The 17,458-nt window shown below is 33.5% G+C and overlaps 1 protein-coding gene across 5 annotated transcripts in view; it reads left to right on the top strand.

Moving 5' to 3' along the window:
- The window catches only part of Eip63E (cyclin dependent kinase Eip63E), a 354,249-nt gene that overhangs the window by 93,923 nt on the left and 242,868 nt on the right, over positions 1 to 17,458 (top strand). Inside the window, exon 1 of one of the 5 annotated variants that reach the window (XM_075303424.1) lies at positions 9,839 to 10,080. The exons of 3 other annotated variants lie outside the window; for them this stretch is intronic. The gene's annotated coding sequence lies outside the window, so the exon portion shown is untranslated. Of the gene's footprint in view, positions 1 to 9,838; positions 10,089 to 17,458 lie in introns of those variants that run through there. One more of the 5 variants, XM_075303423.1, reaches the window with a different exon arrangement.

Genomic DNA, 17,458 nt, shown 5'->3' with positions numbered 1-17,458 from the left:
TTTTATTAAGTGACTTACAGCGAATCGTCTTTTAAAAGAATCCTTATACATTTCATTCATTAAATTTGTGTTTGTAAATGTTGTACCTTTTTGTTGATACTATCTCACTGTAATTTGTAAATAGGCCAAGTCTCTACACTAAATGCTACGGGTAGAAAGTCTTTGAAATTTCAATCAATTTTGCCCCTTTTTGCACTTGAATGCCACATACTAAACGTAGTTGAACAATAATATCCCATAGGATGTAGCCATCATGTTTGTACTCTCATTATGACATTGCAAGAGGTTAAATGAAGTTTAATTGGAAAAGGTCTTTATACCGTATTCAATTACAGAGCATATTTCACATCCCATATGTCACAAGGGGGTGGGAAATGTGGATGGCAGGAATGAATCCTGATCAGCTTGTGATCCATTTCCGAATCGCTTCAATGAATTTTGCTTAATCTCATTTAGTTCAAAATGTTGCCAACCATGATTTCCATAATTGGCAAACCAACATAGTTACGTTGTTTTGTTTTTATTGTCAACACATATACCCTTTCATTTGCTTAAAAATGTCTCGGCATTTGCAAAGATATTTACATTTTTGGGGACGAAAAGGCAATACAAATTCCTTCACATATTTGGCATTTGCCGAAACGAAATTATCCTTCATATTGTTCAAATAACTAATTCAGATTGCCTTTTAAAGGGTAGCCTTTAAAATATCTTCATTAGAAAGTCCATACCATGACAATTTGTACTTGAGTTATTTAAAACATTTTCTTTTAGGATAAAATCCTTGGGAATCGTTTTACTCTTTAAAAATACACCTTGTTTCCTCTGGCAATTCAAAGCCCGCAATATCTATTCCTCACTTAACTAGCATCCCTTTTGGTAAACTTCGAATTTGGGCTTCCTTTCAAGGTTACGAGATGGCATTGCCTGGTTTTTGGTTACGGTATCCATAGTCGTTAACCTAACCACCACAAATATGTCACCGAGTAATGCATGACACCGACAGACAGACCACCACGCAAAAGCAAAAAAGGATAGTTGCCGTTTCCTAAGTTAAATATGCAAAAGTACTTGCAAATTCACATGTACAGTAAAGGATAACACGAAGCAATATTGATATAAACGGGTGGTCAACGCATTTTGCTTTCTATAGGGAAATGTGGTTGGAAATATTTTCTATTACAAAAATTCCTCAGAAATATCTCCGTTGCAAATATTGTGCAAAATAGAAAATTTATGTGGTTCTGTTCTGTTTTTGTTTTTTTTTCAATAATATAGTTTATCCATCCAACCAAAAAGGATGTTTTGTGAACCACCCTACTATATGACTACACTTGTTCACGACACAAACATAAACTTAGATTTTCACGCAATTTCATTTGGGAAACATTACATAAATATTCGACAGCAACAAAAAGGGCCATCGGAGGAAATGAGCACAATTTTTGCAAAAAAGACACAGACACCGCACCATACCCACCAAAAGCATTCGTAATTCAGGATTCGCATGAGAAGAAGTAACTAAAGTTTGGGTTGTGGACAGAAGTCCTTGGTATATAAAACCCATTCTCCCTTATGGGGTCACCTACATTCTCATATGGTGTGCATGGGAATAATGTTATGGCATGGATGACATCGGGAGTGGTAAACATTGCAACTGTAAGTGGTATAGGCGGATACGATTGTTGCTCGGCCACAAAGTTATCGCATTATATTCCACTTTGGGTCACATATTTTTAGCCTTCAAATATTTTGCTAATGCCACTATTGAAGAAATTGGCTGTAGTCCTGTTCACTTACCCATGAGGCCTCCATTAATAATTGACGAAATAAAATATTTACTCGCACTTAGCAGATTGTGGCTTTGTGAGAGAAAATATGGTTGCAGAGAGAGCATAAAATTATTTTATTTCTCTCCAGTGAATCTCTTCTGTGCTGAGTGTTTCGGTTTGTCTTAGAATCCACACAGTGCAGACTATGGGCTGCAATCAGTGTTGCCATTGATTGTAGCCCACACACCCGAAATTCCCAAATACATTCTTGTCAACTTTTTATGAAAAAAAAAAATCTAAAAAATGTATGATGTATGATAATATAAAGAAGATATTTAAAAATTGAATATTTTCATGCAGTAATACGAATTAATATCGGCCTATATGGTTAAATCTTCAAAAATATAAAATCTTCTGATCGTGTGAGAGAAATACTTCTCGTGTCTAATTTTCATAAGAAATTAACATATGAGACCCAAATTGAATCATCTCACCAGGCCAGATCTTACTAGAGACTATGGAAATATGTATTAGCCAACACTGAAACATATGTATAGTCAGGCTTGTGAGATTAGTGTTTGGCATTTTCTTTGCTATAGCTTAATAATACCAATCCACTACCCTTAATGTCCAATAAGCATTAGGTTTGTAATGATATGTAAAGAAACTGGTCTTCAGTACTGAACAGATTTCCAATCCCCAACAAAAACCCTAAATTTCTGGAAACCCCTCAACAAATTCCCAACTCAGGAATTTCGTTGCCATTTGCGAAAAGAATCTCCAATTTGGGAAAAATCCCCAATACTGGCAACACTGGCTTCAATTGTTTTTCCATACATCCAATCGACTGCTACTGTTCTTTTTCTCGCAAAATTCATTGCGCTCCATTTCCTACAAAACATATTTATCGCTTCGTAGTTCTTTCCTTTCTTTAGATTCCGACCCTCTCTTCTCGCAGGGTTTGTTTATTGTATGTTTTCTTTTTTAATTTGACCAAGTTTAACAGAACATGAACACACATACCAGCAAACTTAGTTTAGCACAGTGGAATTCTTTGAAAAAATTGGTATATATTTTTTGTCTTTATGCATTTAATTACGTTGGGTTAGGTTAGGTTAGGTGGCTGCCCGATGTATCAGGCTCACTTAGACTATTCAGTCCATTGTGATACCACATTGGTGAACTTCTCTCTTATCATTGAGTGCTGCCCGATTCCATGTTATACTCAATGACAAGGGACCTCCATTTTATAGCCGAGTCCGAACGGCGTTCCACATTGCAGTGAAACCACTTAGAGAAGCTTTGAAACCCTCAGAAATGTCACCAGCATTACTGAGGTGGGATAATCCACCGCTGAAAAACTTTTTGGTGTTCGGTCGAAGCAGGTATCGAACCCACGACCTTGTGTATGCAAGGCGGGCATGCTCACCATTGCACCACGGTGGCACCCTGCATTTAATTGCATTTAATTACCCAGCAAAAAAAAATTGGAAGTTGTTCCACAAACATTTCTTTTAAAGCCCATCCCAGAATACCCCATCGAGTTTTTTCAACTTCCGATGCAGTCCTTTTGGACAAGTCCATAAACATTTCTTCTAAAGCGCATCGTGGGATCCCCCAATGATTTTTGTCCACTTCCGATGCAGTCCTTTTGGACAAGTGCACAAACATTTCTTCTAAAGCGCATCTTGGGATCCCCCAATGATTTTTTCTACTTCCGATGCAGTCCTTGTGGACAAGTATTAGAAAGAACGCAATCAGGCTATTTTAAGTGCAAATTTTGGACAATTAAATTTTACAAAAAAACAGAAAACTAATAAAAAACTACAAAAAATAGAAAATTAATAAAAAATATAAAAAAAATAAAATTTATCCCCGCTGGGATTTGAACCTGTGCCGATTGACTTTTTTGCTTCCATGGAAGTTCTTTTGGGAAGGTTTTGCAAATTACGAGAATAAAAACGATGCATGAAATAAAAAAATATTTTTTTAGAAAAATATTTGATAAAAAATTGCCGGTGGTGAGATTTGAATTTGCGTTTCTTATCCTTTGACAAGCCCATGTAAAATTCATTGGAGATTATCCAAGTTTGCACTACTTCCGGATCACAGATTGGGGATCCAAACTACTTTTTTGGAAGCTCTTTTTTTGCTTGAATTGAAATTTTTCAAATCGCAGAAACTAACAAAGATTATTTTTAATTGAAATTCAATTAAGATATTAATTGGAAATTTTGGGTGATATTTTTCTGTATTTATTACGCCCATTTTCATGAAGCTCCGTTAGTGCTCCTTTAACTAACGAACTTTCTAGACTAATCGACAATGTCGAAGTGGAAGTTTTATAATCGTTGAAATTCATTAGTAGAATTTTTCTATTTTCGAAATTCGACTAATCGTCTGATTCTGATGTTGGCCAAAATCTAGTCCAACTTTAAGAAAAAACAGTCTTATTCAGTTCATTTTTAAAATTTCATCTATATATTATTTCGAAATCGACAAAACACAGTTTAGAGCGAAAATAACGAAATGGACAACATATCTTTTGTCCATGCGTATAGCATTCAGAAAGCTATACAACCTTATAACACAATTTTTAGTTAAGAATATCTGTAGAAGATGTAATGTAAATTTTTCCTATGGTGTTTTATTAATTGTTTGTTATTTATTTCTAGGTAAGGACAATTGTTTAGTGATGTTAAAAATTTCTGGCAATAGTTGTAAGTATTTCATAACCATATTTGAAGATTAAATTGAGAATGTTGCACACAAAAACAGTTTGTTATTTCTACATTCCCATCAATACTGTTATTAATCTTAAGCCAATCTAATTTTGAAATAGAATTTAAAAGAGCAATGAAAATCTCCTTTGAACCGGAAATTGATTTGGTATTGTAGTGTGATGATATATAAACATTTAAGAAGAATACAAAAAAAATCAATTTTTTCTTTACTTGTTCTACTTCTATCTTCAACTAGAGACCTTTTAAACAGTGGTAACATATATTCCATGTTGCACGTCTTTCAAGAAATGGATTCTTATTTATTGCAATTTCCAGTATTTTATTTGTGCTAACTGTTTTTATATCCGATAAAATTGCAATCAAATTTTTAAATATTACCTAAAGAGAACTTCTATAAAAACATATATATCTAGAACGTATATTAAAAGTAATGTCTTTAGAAGAACTTCGTTATGAGAAACAAGAACATCCGAACAACAACGAATTTTGTTCCATTGTGTTCCCACAGTATTGTTCTTCTCGCATCCAAACATAAGGCATTTCCTAATTCTTTATTTTTGTAATAAAAATCACGCAACAAGAATCTCCCATTCTCACCACACAATGCCGTTTTGACGTCTATGATGTGCGCATACCGAATTATAGGGATATGGTGAGGATGATTCATTTAAAAATTGTTTAAATAATTTATCTCGTTGGATTGCACTTTTCTTCAAAACGATTTATTGTATTTGCTGTTAAACATCTCAAGGGTAGGAAATATTTTTTGGAATAGGAAATTCCAATAATACTCAAAATAAATAAATAAATAATTACCAAATCAAAATGTAAATTCTAGAAGAAGTGTTCTAAAAATGTCTTTCATAAATTACCCAATTCATTTAATTCAATTTATTTTAATGAAGTTAAATTAATTTTAATTTATATAACAAACATTTATATTAGTTTTAATTTAATATTATTTATTATTAATTATTGATAAATTCATTTCTTGTAGTATATTTGATAAGGTTACTGTTCTACAGACGCACTTAAACATTTGAATACTATTGGTGCTATGCTTATCTCAATACCCCCAATCCTAGGGTTTCCTTTGAAAGCTTTGTTTTACCTGGTACCTTTGACGGTATAATCTTACCCATAGGATACCCATCTTGTTTCAACTTTAATGTAGCATTTTACCCATATCGAAAAGCTTCAATTTCTGCATCAAAGTGGTATCGCATTGCAATGTGTTGCCCTGCTTTTAAAAATGCTTCTATCCGGAGCATTGAACATGCACTCATCACACAAATGCACTTTTGAAAAAGGCAACGACACCTCCTGCTAACATGACACTGATTTGTTTGTCGTTCGTCGAATGCTACCAGTACATATGAATAAGTTGCGTGCATACCATAACATCACCGTTAAGAACATCATCACAAATATTTGGGGTGATTTTTTTGTGATGAGAGTTTTTGGGAGGATGCTGCTGCCACCCTGTTTTACAGAAAGCTCAATACGAATGCCAATTTTAGTAGGCTATCAAGTCTCTTCAAATTGACTCTCAGTACTCTCAGTTGCAGACCCAGCTCTGAATAGCCCCAGATAGTGTAGGTAATTTAAGAGAATGCTTTGTGTGTGTGTGATAGATTTGGAATAACCCTGTAAGCATTTTCGATTACGAATGAGTCTTCTTTAAATCATTTTTAAGTTCAAAACGATTGCGGAAGAGCGAATCTGAGAGTCATTTATGCGTCCCAGTATAAAGTAGTTGTGTCCCAAAATGATTCTTTTCTTTGACTCATAAAAGAGTTGCATATTTTATTCATAAATTATTCAGTGGAATGAGTATTTTATGACTAAAATATTAACTCATTTATGAGTTAAAAAATGATTCATAAAAGTTTATAAGAAGAGTGAAGAGTGATTAATCCCCCAACTGATAAAATATTTATTGATTGGAAGAGTTAGAAATAACTCATTTTTACGATTCATTTATTATTGTTTTTGTCTTACATTGATACTCACATAGGTGTTTATATGTAAAATACATACATGTAAATAAATTTCTAATTAAAAAAAAATAATAATAAAATGAAATTATAAACCATACAGAGCTTAAAAAATTAATGGCCCTAGCGTTCAAATAATTATTGAATCTATTTTTGCTGCTTCCATCAGAGATATATTGCCACCTTCAGTTTGAAATTCTAAATCAAGAAAAATACATATGTATAGCATATAGCATTTTTCATTAACACTTTCAAAAACGCTTATTTTGTTTCAACTTACCTGTATTAACTTTAAATAAAGTGGTGTATGCCAGATGTCTTGAACACGTGGGACGTTCCTATTGCTTAGGTGAAGTTGCGTACATATCTCAAACGATGTTCTTAGGTTATCGTATACAGTAGGTAACGGATATAAGAAACTCTTAAAAATACGCAAGTTTTGTTTCTTATATGCGTTTTTTTCTTATAGGCAATTATTGTTCAGAAGAAATGGAAAGTCTGTTTTTTTATTAACTTTCTTACATGCATATTTTTCTTATATGAGATGTGCTTATATCCGTTACCCACCGTATATATAATTTTATCAACTTTTTACCCTAATACTGTTTGTTTTTATCCATTTTTCGAACTCATTCACTCACCAAGATAACATTCTTTTGTCATATTGACATTGACATGTAGAAAATATTCAAAACAAACATCAAAGAAAGTTATAAATTGCTTCCCCAAAATGCATGATTTTTGATTGATTCTAAAACCGTTAAAAAGAGTTAAAAATTGTTTACTAAAATTTAAACAATGCTTAAGAAGAGTAACAAAAGAACAAAAAATAAGTATTCAAAAGTTTAAACGATCATTTTTCAGACTTAAATAAGACTCAACTATGAGTCATTTCTTCGATAGAACACTTTTTAATCTTCCAAAAGAGTAAGTTTTTACTCATGTTTGCAAACAATCATCATGAATGTTCGAAAATGTTGGCAGGGACTCATGCTATCTAAGGTATATTCCCAAAACGCTAGGAAAATAAATTCCTAGTTCTCCTACGAGAAGGAGGGAAACCTTTATGAAATTCATCGTGGTACATCCACAAAAAACTTGCCTCTGTAACATAATGTGTGTGAAGATAAATTCGAATTTGAAATTTGCAGCAAAAACTTAGCCGAGACATAAACAAGCACCAACAATATTTTTAAAATTCGAATTTTGGATTTCAAATTCGAATTTGGATTTTTAGTATTTGGCTTATTATTTAAAAACTAAGCCGCGTGCGATATAGAGAGTAGGCTCATTGGAAAGGGCTTGAGCTCAGCTTTCATAATCACAAAAGTCTTCATTAGAAAAGTATTTGTGAAAAGCGAAAATTTGAAAACAAAATTTTCAACAAATTTGTACAACGGGCCCACTGTGCAAAAACTAAGCCGCGTGCGATGTAGAGACTAGGCTCATTGGAAAGGGCTTGAGCCCAGCTTTCATAATCACAAAAGTCTTCATTAGAAAAGTATTTGTGAAAAGCGGAAATTTGAAAATGCTTTTTCAACAAATTTTTACAACGGAGCCCACTGTGCCAAAACTACGCCGCGTGCGGTATAGAGACTAGGCTCATTGAAAAGGGCTTGAGCTCAGCTTTCATAATCACAAAAGTCTTCATTAGAAAAGTATTTGTGAAAAGCGAAAATTTGAAAACAAAATTTTCATCAAATTTTTACAACGGGCCCACTGGGCCAAACTAAGCCGCGTGCGATATAGAGACTAGGCTCATTGGAAAGGGCTTGAGCTCAGCTTTCATAATCACAAAAGTCTTCATTAGAAAAGTATTTGTGAAAAGCGAAAATTTGAAAACAAGGGCTTGAGCTCAGCTTTCGTAATCACAAAAGTCTTCATTAGAAAAGTATTTGTGAAAAGCGAAAATTTGAAAACAAAATTTCCATCAAATTTTTACAACGGGCCCACTGTGCCAAAACTAAAAATCCAAATTCGAATTTGAAATCCTAAATTCGAATTGAAAAATATTTTTGGTGCTGGTTTGTGTCTCGGATAAGTTTTTGCTGCAAATTTCAATTTCGAATTTATCTTCACACACATTGTAACATACACTTCCAAACATATTCTACTTCAAGTATACATGTATATTTTCAGAATGGTTTGTATTGTGCAAACATTTTATGTTTCACACTAAGCATTTCCTTTTTAAGGCTCCGAATACATAATTTAATGTATACATTGAACAATGTACTGATTTAAGCAATTAAAATTTTTGATGATGATTAATGCAACATAAGGAATATGCCTCTCAAGGCATATTAATTTTCGCACTGCAATACATTTATATATATGTAATATATTTATCTTTCTTATCCATTCTTACTTGCACTATCTAAAGTTTCTAAACATATACCTATATGTTTATACGAAAATACTTAATTAATATATGTTTGCATTTAGAGATATTAAGAAAATGTGATGTCCCAAACATATGTTCTAACAAATTAACGGAAAATGATATATTAGTTTATGAACATTATATGCTTGCACTTAAAAAATATGTGCTAAAACTTTGAGTGCCAAACACATAATTTTTACACCGAAACATATGAAAAACAGTCTCTTTCGTCAATGTACTGTGACCGTATGCCACAGTTAGATACGTGCGGTAAACAGTTTGAGATATTAATTTTAATCGTATTGCAAGACTTTTGTTCCAAAAGAATTCGTATTTAGGGATATTTTATTGTAGTTTTGCTAACATAGGGGTTTAGGCAGAAATTCAAGAAAAAAGGCAAATATATTAAACTTTTTTGTAAAAATGTTTTTGTCGATTACTGTTTTGTTACCATATGTCCAGTTCATTTTCAAATATTACACTCAGTATCAAATCAATTCTTAAACTATTCCTCACTTCTTTATCATCCCTCAAAGTTTAGATTAACATGACACCTCTTGTATTTAGAAATCACCTGGCCATAATATCGTCAAAGCTTTTGCTTCGGACAGTCGACGTAATTGTGTTCTATGATGAATGGGTGAGTGAGCGGGTGTGTGAGCGAGTGAGTGATACATTACTAAATATTATGTTTGGTGTTGTGTTCTTTAGTTTTCTGTTTTGTTATTTCTCTTCTTAGTTGGATATTCTCTCAGCCCATGTCCCACACCACCCCCACCCAGGCAAAACAAATGAGTACAACGATGAAGACAACGATTGTACATACTACTCGCATAGGCAGACGGAGAGACATACATACGAATGAATATTTGGCTGTTGGCTGCCGTATTGGGGTTGCATTGCATGTCTGCCAACGTCACATTTCAGTTCATATTCGAGCTTAGAGTCTGACGTACGCATTTGCGACGCGACGGTTGCCACTGTGTGTTTCGTTTGTCTTTTAACGGTCGTTCGTTTCATTCCCCAAGAAAAATAGACCACGGGTTTACGCGTTCATTTTGTCCATTATAACCGGGTGTTAATTTTGTTATTCTCTGCGTATCCAATATCATCGCGCTATTCGAATTTCTGTCATTCTTCGAATATTTGGCCTACCATAGATCACGTTTAATTGAATGAAGTGTGTGAGTGTGTATGTGTGTATATCTGAGTTTGCTTCACTTAACCGACAAAGTGTTTGTTTGTTTTTTTTGTTTTCATGAGTATCAAAGTAAAGTAGACGAGAGTAGCATACAATTGACACAACGACTACGGTGTTCGTCATTTATGCCGCCGCTGCCGAACGTTGACTAAACTTTGTGCTACCGGTTCGATTCGAATGTGATTTGTGTGTTGGTGATGGTTGGCTAAGTGTTTTGTCCGTCTGTCTGTCTGCCTAATCGGCCGCCCGCCTGCAGCTTGTCAGCGGCAGCAGTAAAAGTGTAAATAAAGGCCGATTGATGGGCCCCACAATACGGGTTTGCACTGTGATTTATTATCGACGACAACTTATTGTGCTTAATAATTTTGTAATACAAAATTTTGTTTTGGATTTCATTTAAATTTGTTGAAGTGTTTGTTTTTATTTAAAGCGGCCTGTCTCTTAGTTGTCGCTTGTTAGACTACTTTCTTCCAAAATAGGCAGCGAGAAAAATTAAGTGAACCTGTATGTCTGTGTGTGTGTGGACGTGATTAAGATAATCTCAAGCTCTCGGCATTAACATGTTACGGATTATCATATTGTGATGTTGATTGTGTGCATACCATAAACAAGCGAACGAACGAACAAGTTATCTTGTTTGCTTTATTGGTCTGATCTTTCGTTGGGAATGCCAAATTATATAATTTGCTCTTCACCCATCCTCTATCCCCATCCACTTCTCTTTGGGAGTTTGTATTCTTCAGTAATCCGAAGAATTTTGTGCTTCTCAAATAAAGAGATCACTCAGAACAATGATTTCAAGATCAAGAATTTGTTCTCATCTTTGTGATTTAGTAGCGAAGATTATCTGAAAACTACAATGTTCAGAATTACATCTGGGCCCTGGCCCTCAACTGTTTCACTTCAATTGTTATTTTTAGAGTAAGTTGTACATATGTTCATCACCTTTGAGTGATGCTTTATTGGTGTGATCTTTGTAGTCTGGCATTTATGTAGTGTGATTTATTACTTAATGATGAGTTGTCATTTGGAACTTAGAATGCCTTTTCCATTAAAAAATAGGTAAATTGGTTGGTAATGTGATGATGACTAGAATACAAAGTACACAAACGGGGTTTTATTTATGCCTGTATGTCCCTGTGGAAATAAAATAAAAATGAGTAAATTTTATAAGAGGTTTCCCCTATTATCTCAATAGTTTTGAAAGTGAAGCTATTGCGACTCGATAGTGTTTTGTAAATCACTATCACAGCATTGGCTATTTTGAACGTGTCTCAGTTTAAGTTTTGTATTTCTTTTAGATATGGCACTCTTTCATGTCAGCACGAGTCGTGCAAAAGACAATTGTGATTGGTAACACATATTTGACTGCACACAGTTGATAGACCGATAATATAACAATTTACCTGACTTGAAGTTATGTAAAGATATTGATACAGTCATTGCGTTTGAAAAAAAACGTAATCGAATTACTGATACATTTCAAACGTGTGATATCTTTTGTCCGAAGCGAAATTTTACCCAAAACAACACACAATGCTTGAAAATAGTCTTGATCGTTGTAAAGTATTGAGAGGAATATTTTCAAATGGCACGATGGTCGGAATGCACAATATATGTGTATATTGAAAACACTTCTGGTTTTGGGAAATGCGTTCGATGCATTTCGTACTTTTCATATATACATACTCTTTCATTTAGTCTAAGAGTTTTTTTTCGTCAAAATGAAACTTTGCTTGACTACAATTTCCTTAGTCAAAAAGGAGAGGTCTTCTTTCAGTGTATATACCAACCGTCAGGACAATTTGCTATGTGTGGATTTATTTTTTTTTACAAAAAAAAAATCTAAACTATAGTGTACCACATTACCTGCACATTTTATGAATTCGTGCTTAATGTGTTTTTGAATAAATTCGCAAATATATCCGAAATTATATGTTTGTTACATTTGTCATAGTTGTGTGGATGGCTAACACTAGTAAAAAGAATCGTCGGAAAATGGCTATTGAAAAACAAATAGGTATACCACATTTGCTGCACTCATCCTAATAAAGAATTGTTTCTAGAAATTTGCTTATTTCGAATATATCAAATTATTTTCAAATTTCTTGTCTTTCGAAATTGTGATACAGTTCAATTCAACAAGCACAGCTGAGTCTGTCTGCCTTCTCGTTCAACTCAGTTTTTAATTTAAGAACGACCTACTTATGAAAATTGAAAAATATAAAAAAAGTTTATTATTTAAAATTTTCTAAATGTGTTTAAATTAAATCTGAAAAACTGAGAAATAAATACATGTGAAGAATTAATGAGAAATCAATGAATCGAAAGTTTAAAATGATGACTTCCGTCTTATGACAAGTCCATGTAAAATTCATTGCTTTTTTGGCAAAACTTTGTTCTTACATATTTTTAGTGTCCGTGGATTTATGTATGTGTAATGCATTTTATAAAGAAATGCACTTTGTAAAGAAATTGATTGAAACTTCGCCCGCACAGTGAAATTAATTTCTATTTTTCTCTCTTTTTTTTCTCTGTTCTCTATCTCACAACTGACATTTAACGTTTATTTCTCACTTTTATTAAATTTTTATGGTCTTTTTGTCCTCACATAGATTTTTTACGAATTCAACAAAACGCGCATTATTTCATTTTTTCTTATTCGAGTTCAGGGTCGTTTATGGTGTAGGATAGCTAAAACTATTCTGTGGTTGGACGAAACCAAAGGAGTGGGGGATTCTCAGCATGATTTACTCACAAAAGAAGACGGTAGCAGTACCACTGCAAAACAATCAACAACGAAAGTGTTTAAATTGTGAATAATACGCTTGGGTGTGCAAATGTGTGTTTAGGTTCTGTGTGTCTCTGAGGTGTGGGTGTTCAACCATTCGAGCTTAGAGCGAGCGAGGGAGTGAGCTTTACAGTGTGTGTGACGTAAATAGTAAATTTTTCCGGTTTTGCCATAAAAAAACCCAGAAGATAAAAAAACTGAATAAATGAAACAAACTGTGTCATAGCAAAACAGAAATGGATAATGGTGATGATTTATATTGCAAAGCAAAAAAGGAAGAAGATTTTACCCAAAACACATTGCAAACGTGATTTAGCATAAATTCTTTTGTAGTTGTGTGATGTCTGTTATGACCAAGGAGGCCCCACAAGGGGTGGAAAAAGTTAAGCAGTTGATAACATTTATTTTGCCTCGGAATGCTTGCAAGAGTTCAATGCTTTTCTTTGTGTTTACTAGAGCAATCTCCAGCAAGACACACAGACTCTCTCTCGGAAGCACTCTGTGATGTGGCTCTCACTGTCATACCCAAGTAAGGGAGCTAAAAGCTATTTTCTTCCCAGAACAAATTCTCTTCTCTTTGCTGTAAATTAGTCTCTTTTATTTCCTCTCACTCTCTGCCTCTTCTTAATGCCAAAGGGGAGAGTTTTCTTTTGTTATCTTGGTCGTGAACTTATTAGCTAACAGTACAACAAGAACATTTGCAGCTCACCCAGTCATTTGACTTATCCTTTCCATGGAGTATTTCATTTATTTTGTTTTGTTTTTGTTTCTCTCTTGTCCTGCATTCGTAAGCAAATATAAAACAAGCCCAGGCACCCACATATATACATTCCTTAGCATTGAATGGGCCATTCTGCCCGCCTACATGCCCCATTTGGTCTTTCGTTGCGTTGTCTGTCCTTCCAACCTGTTCTTGTTTGTTATTCGCTCGCATGGAGCTTGTGTTGGTTCGTTCGCTCGTTCGTTCGTCCTTCTGCTCGTTTGCTTCAATTCATATCTTGTTGTCTGGCTGATGGTTGTGTTTAAGAGCACATCCTCATCCATGTAGTTTGGCCGTCGTGTTGTGTACTACGGACGATGTCGAGTACTTTGGTGTTGAGCCATCTCGTTGACCTCATTTTATTACGGTATCTCGACGCATCCGCACGCCGCATCCCAGTGATAATCGCCAGAATTTGTTCTAATAATAACAGCAAAATCGGCAACGACCATTCAAGTTTTATATCACAGAGCACAGGACAAATTTTATAGCAAAAATTTTAAAATCTTTGCATAAGTGCACCCCGGTTCAATTATTTTGTGCTGTATACGAGGAATATGCACACACACTTATAAATATTATGTGAGTGTGTGTGTTTGCGTGCGTTCTCTTTAAATCAAGCGGAAGTGAAAAATTGTGCAATCTCGAAATACTTAAAAAAAATCAAATGTGAAGATAGACATCTCTGGTGAATTTAATTGAATTTAAAAGGAATTATGTGAACTATTTCTAGTTTATTCCATTTGTATAATTTTTTGTGCGTGAAAAAATGCAGTCCTTTTTCTCCTCATACATCAATTGAAAAATTTGTCCCTATTCTCACACTTTTTTTGATTTATTTATCATTTTTAAATTTTCCAATGAAGCAGTTTAATCGTTTGGACTGAAGATTAATATAATGCACGAATTTTAAATATTAGCATACCATGTATGACACACTTTATTTCTTGTAGAGAGGTCAATGATGGTAGTTATGTTAGTGAGAGAAACCGGCACAAAGGATTTTGTATGGTTTTCTGTTAAAAATCACAAAGCAAAATTGTATACACAGTTTTGCAATGAATCGAATAACTCATTTCCGATTTATGCATTATTTTCGCCCTAATTTAAGATACAAAGTGTCAGTTAATTGTTGTGACGAAATGCTACTTTTGTTTTATTAATTTTCTAGGAACGTAAAAAACAAAGAATTACTTTCTAAAGAAATGATGTACCCTGTGTAGTTCAGCTAGTGTAATATCCAGAAATTAAAGAAAACGAAATGACGAAATGTTTCTGGTTTCTCTTAGCCGTAAAATGTTTTTAGAATTGATAACAATTTCTTGAAAAAAAGTTAACTTGGATCCAAAGGATTTTGGTATTGATGTCGAGCCAAAGATACAGCTTCTTTCAAACAATGGTATTTTTATTTATTTAATTATTACAAGATATACAATCATACTAATAAATTATAAAACTGCATTGCACTCGCGGTAACGTGAACACCGCATAACGTGGACACGACTTCTCTTACACTAACTACTCCGTAACGCTCAAAAACATGAAATTTGACGTTAAAGGCAGATTCACAATGCCGAATACAATTTCAAATACACTTACGAAATTTTTTAATGATCTAGTTTGACCTTTTTTGTGAATTTTAATTATTAATTTAAATTGCTTTATAAGTACATACCCACTGATATTTTCCGATCTCTTTTATTATATCTCTTTTATTGAAATTAAATTAAGGTTTTAATTTTACTAATAAGAAAAATAAAACGCTAGAACATGTAAAACTCCCGAATATGGCTGTGTTTTGTTCTGAAATTCTCTGAAGTTCGCTAACGTTAACCCTCTTGGTTTTAATTAGTTCACGTTACCGCGAGTGCACTGTAAATATAAAAAGAAAATAACGTGCTACACTGAAAAAAAAGCATGCCCGGTTTCAAAGATTTTGTCTTTACTTTAAAAAATTTGGTATTGATTCCGAGCCAAAGAAGCGGAGAATACAAGTAAGGATACTTTTAAGACACAATTCTCTTTTAAATTTCGGTTTTGTGTACTTGCTTCTAGGAAGTAAATTTTAAATTTAAATTTTTCGCTTTTTCAGCTTTTTTCCTTCATATGTTATTAAAGTCCTTTAAAAACGAGTTAACGACAACTTTATTTTCCAAATTAAGAATCGACTTCCAGTAGAAATTATGCTATGTTTCAAGTAAAAAACCTCTTTAAAATAAAGTGTTGAAAAACATGTCCTATATTTGAACGAATTTATGCTTTGTACTTAAGATGCAAAAAGACAACAAATTTAAAGACAATTTCACTAAATTTATAGAATTTTTCTGAATTATTAAAGTCAAGTTGACCTTAGGCCAAACATTTTTTCTTTCATGTTATGATACCCATTTGTAAGTGAAATCGCTTAATTATAAGGATAATATGACTTCATTGAAAAGTTTCTCGACTTTTGGACAAGGTAAAAACTTTATATCAGAGAAATGCGTCTTCTATGCTAAGCAAAATTTGTATTCTTATTTTAAGGACATGAAAACTTTGGTCTCACGACAATATTTTTTTCAGTGTAGCAACACTTATATTTTTATATTCGCTATTAAAGTTGGCATACAGATGCAATTTAACAAATTTGTATTCTTTCTTTTACGATATATTAGCCAAGATATCCAGGTATAAATAAATGCCAGTTTAAAAATCCATTTATAACTGATTCTTTAAAGTAAAATATGTTTTCAAATAAACCTTAAAACAAAAAATACAAATAATAAAATAATTTGCCAATATTCGAAGATGTTTAGTCTTCAATCCAAAGATTCATTATCTCTGTTAAATTAAAGAGAACAATTTGCGTTATTTCAAGCCATTCGAAGTATGCAATTTAAAGTAACGTGTTTTAACTTCTCAAATCGATCCAATGAAACGGTGCAAATCAGCTTCATCCACGTGTATTTAATCTTAAAAACTATATACGTTATTTTGAGTAGTTTTAATTTGAATCACTCTGAAATAAATGCTTTGAGATTGCGATTGTTAGAACATAGTGATAAAAACATGTGTCTTCGAAGATTTTAAACTTCACTTAAGAAATTTGAAATTAATTTAGGTTATTCCATTTCATATCATATTTATTGTCGGTATTTAAGGGAGCCACCGTGGTGCAATGGTTAGCATGCCCGCCTTGCATACACAAGATTGTGGGTTCGATTGCTGCATCGACCGAACACCAAAAAGTTTTTCAGCGGTGGATTACCCCACCTCAGTAATGCTGGTGACATTTCTGAGGGTTTCAAAGCTTCTCTGAGTGGTTTCACTGCACTGTGGAACGCAGTTCGGACTCGGCTATAAAAAGGAGGTCCCTTGTCATTGAGCTTAACATGGAATCGGGCAGCACTCATTGATAAGAGAGAAGTTCCCCAATGTGGTATCACAATTGACTGAATAGTCTAAGTGAGCCTGATACATCGGGCTGCCACCTAACCTAACCTAACCTCGGTATTTATTGGATTCTGATTCTTTTGTTAATCTTAGCGTTGGATTGTAAGACTATTGGTTCGGTGGTGAATAAGAGGTTTGCGTTCTGTTTTGGCTGTTTACACGCAAATAAAAAAAACGTTTGGAAAACGTGTACCGAAAACGTTTTTCTTTTGTTAGAGTTTTTTGATTTGCTTCGAAAAGTATACACTTTTATCACCAAAAAAATTCATTTGGTACAAAATTTTTATTTTTTCAATAAAAAAAGTTATTTTTGAACCAAAAACACAGTCCATTTCGTTTATCTCAAACACTGTTCTTTTTTGACTTTAGGTCTTTAAT

Source organism: Haematobia irritans, chromosome 4 (genome assembly GCF_050003625.1).
Source record: "Haematobia irritans isolate KBUSLIRL chromosome 4, ASM5000362v1, whole genome shotgun sequence".
Taxonomy (NCBI): domain Eukaryota; kingdom Metazoa; phylum Arthropoda; class Insecta; order Diptera; family Muscidae; genus Haematobia; species Haematobia irritans.
Note: the sequence above shows the minus strand (reverse complement) of the source record. Positions and strands in the feature narration are given on the sequence as shown.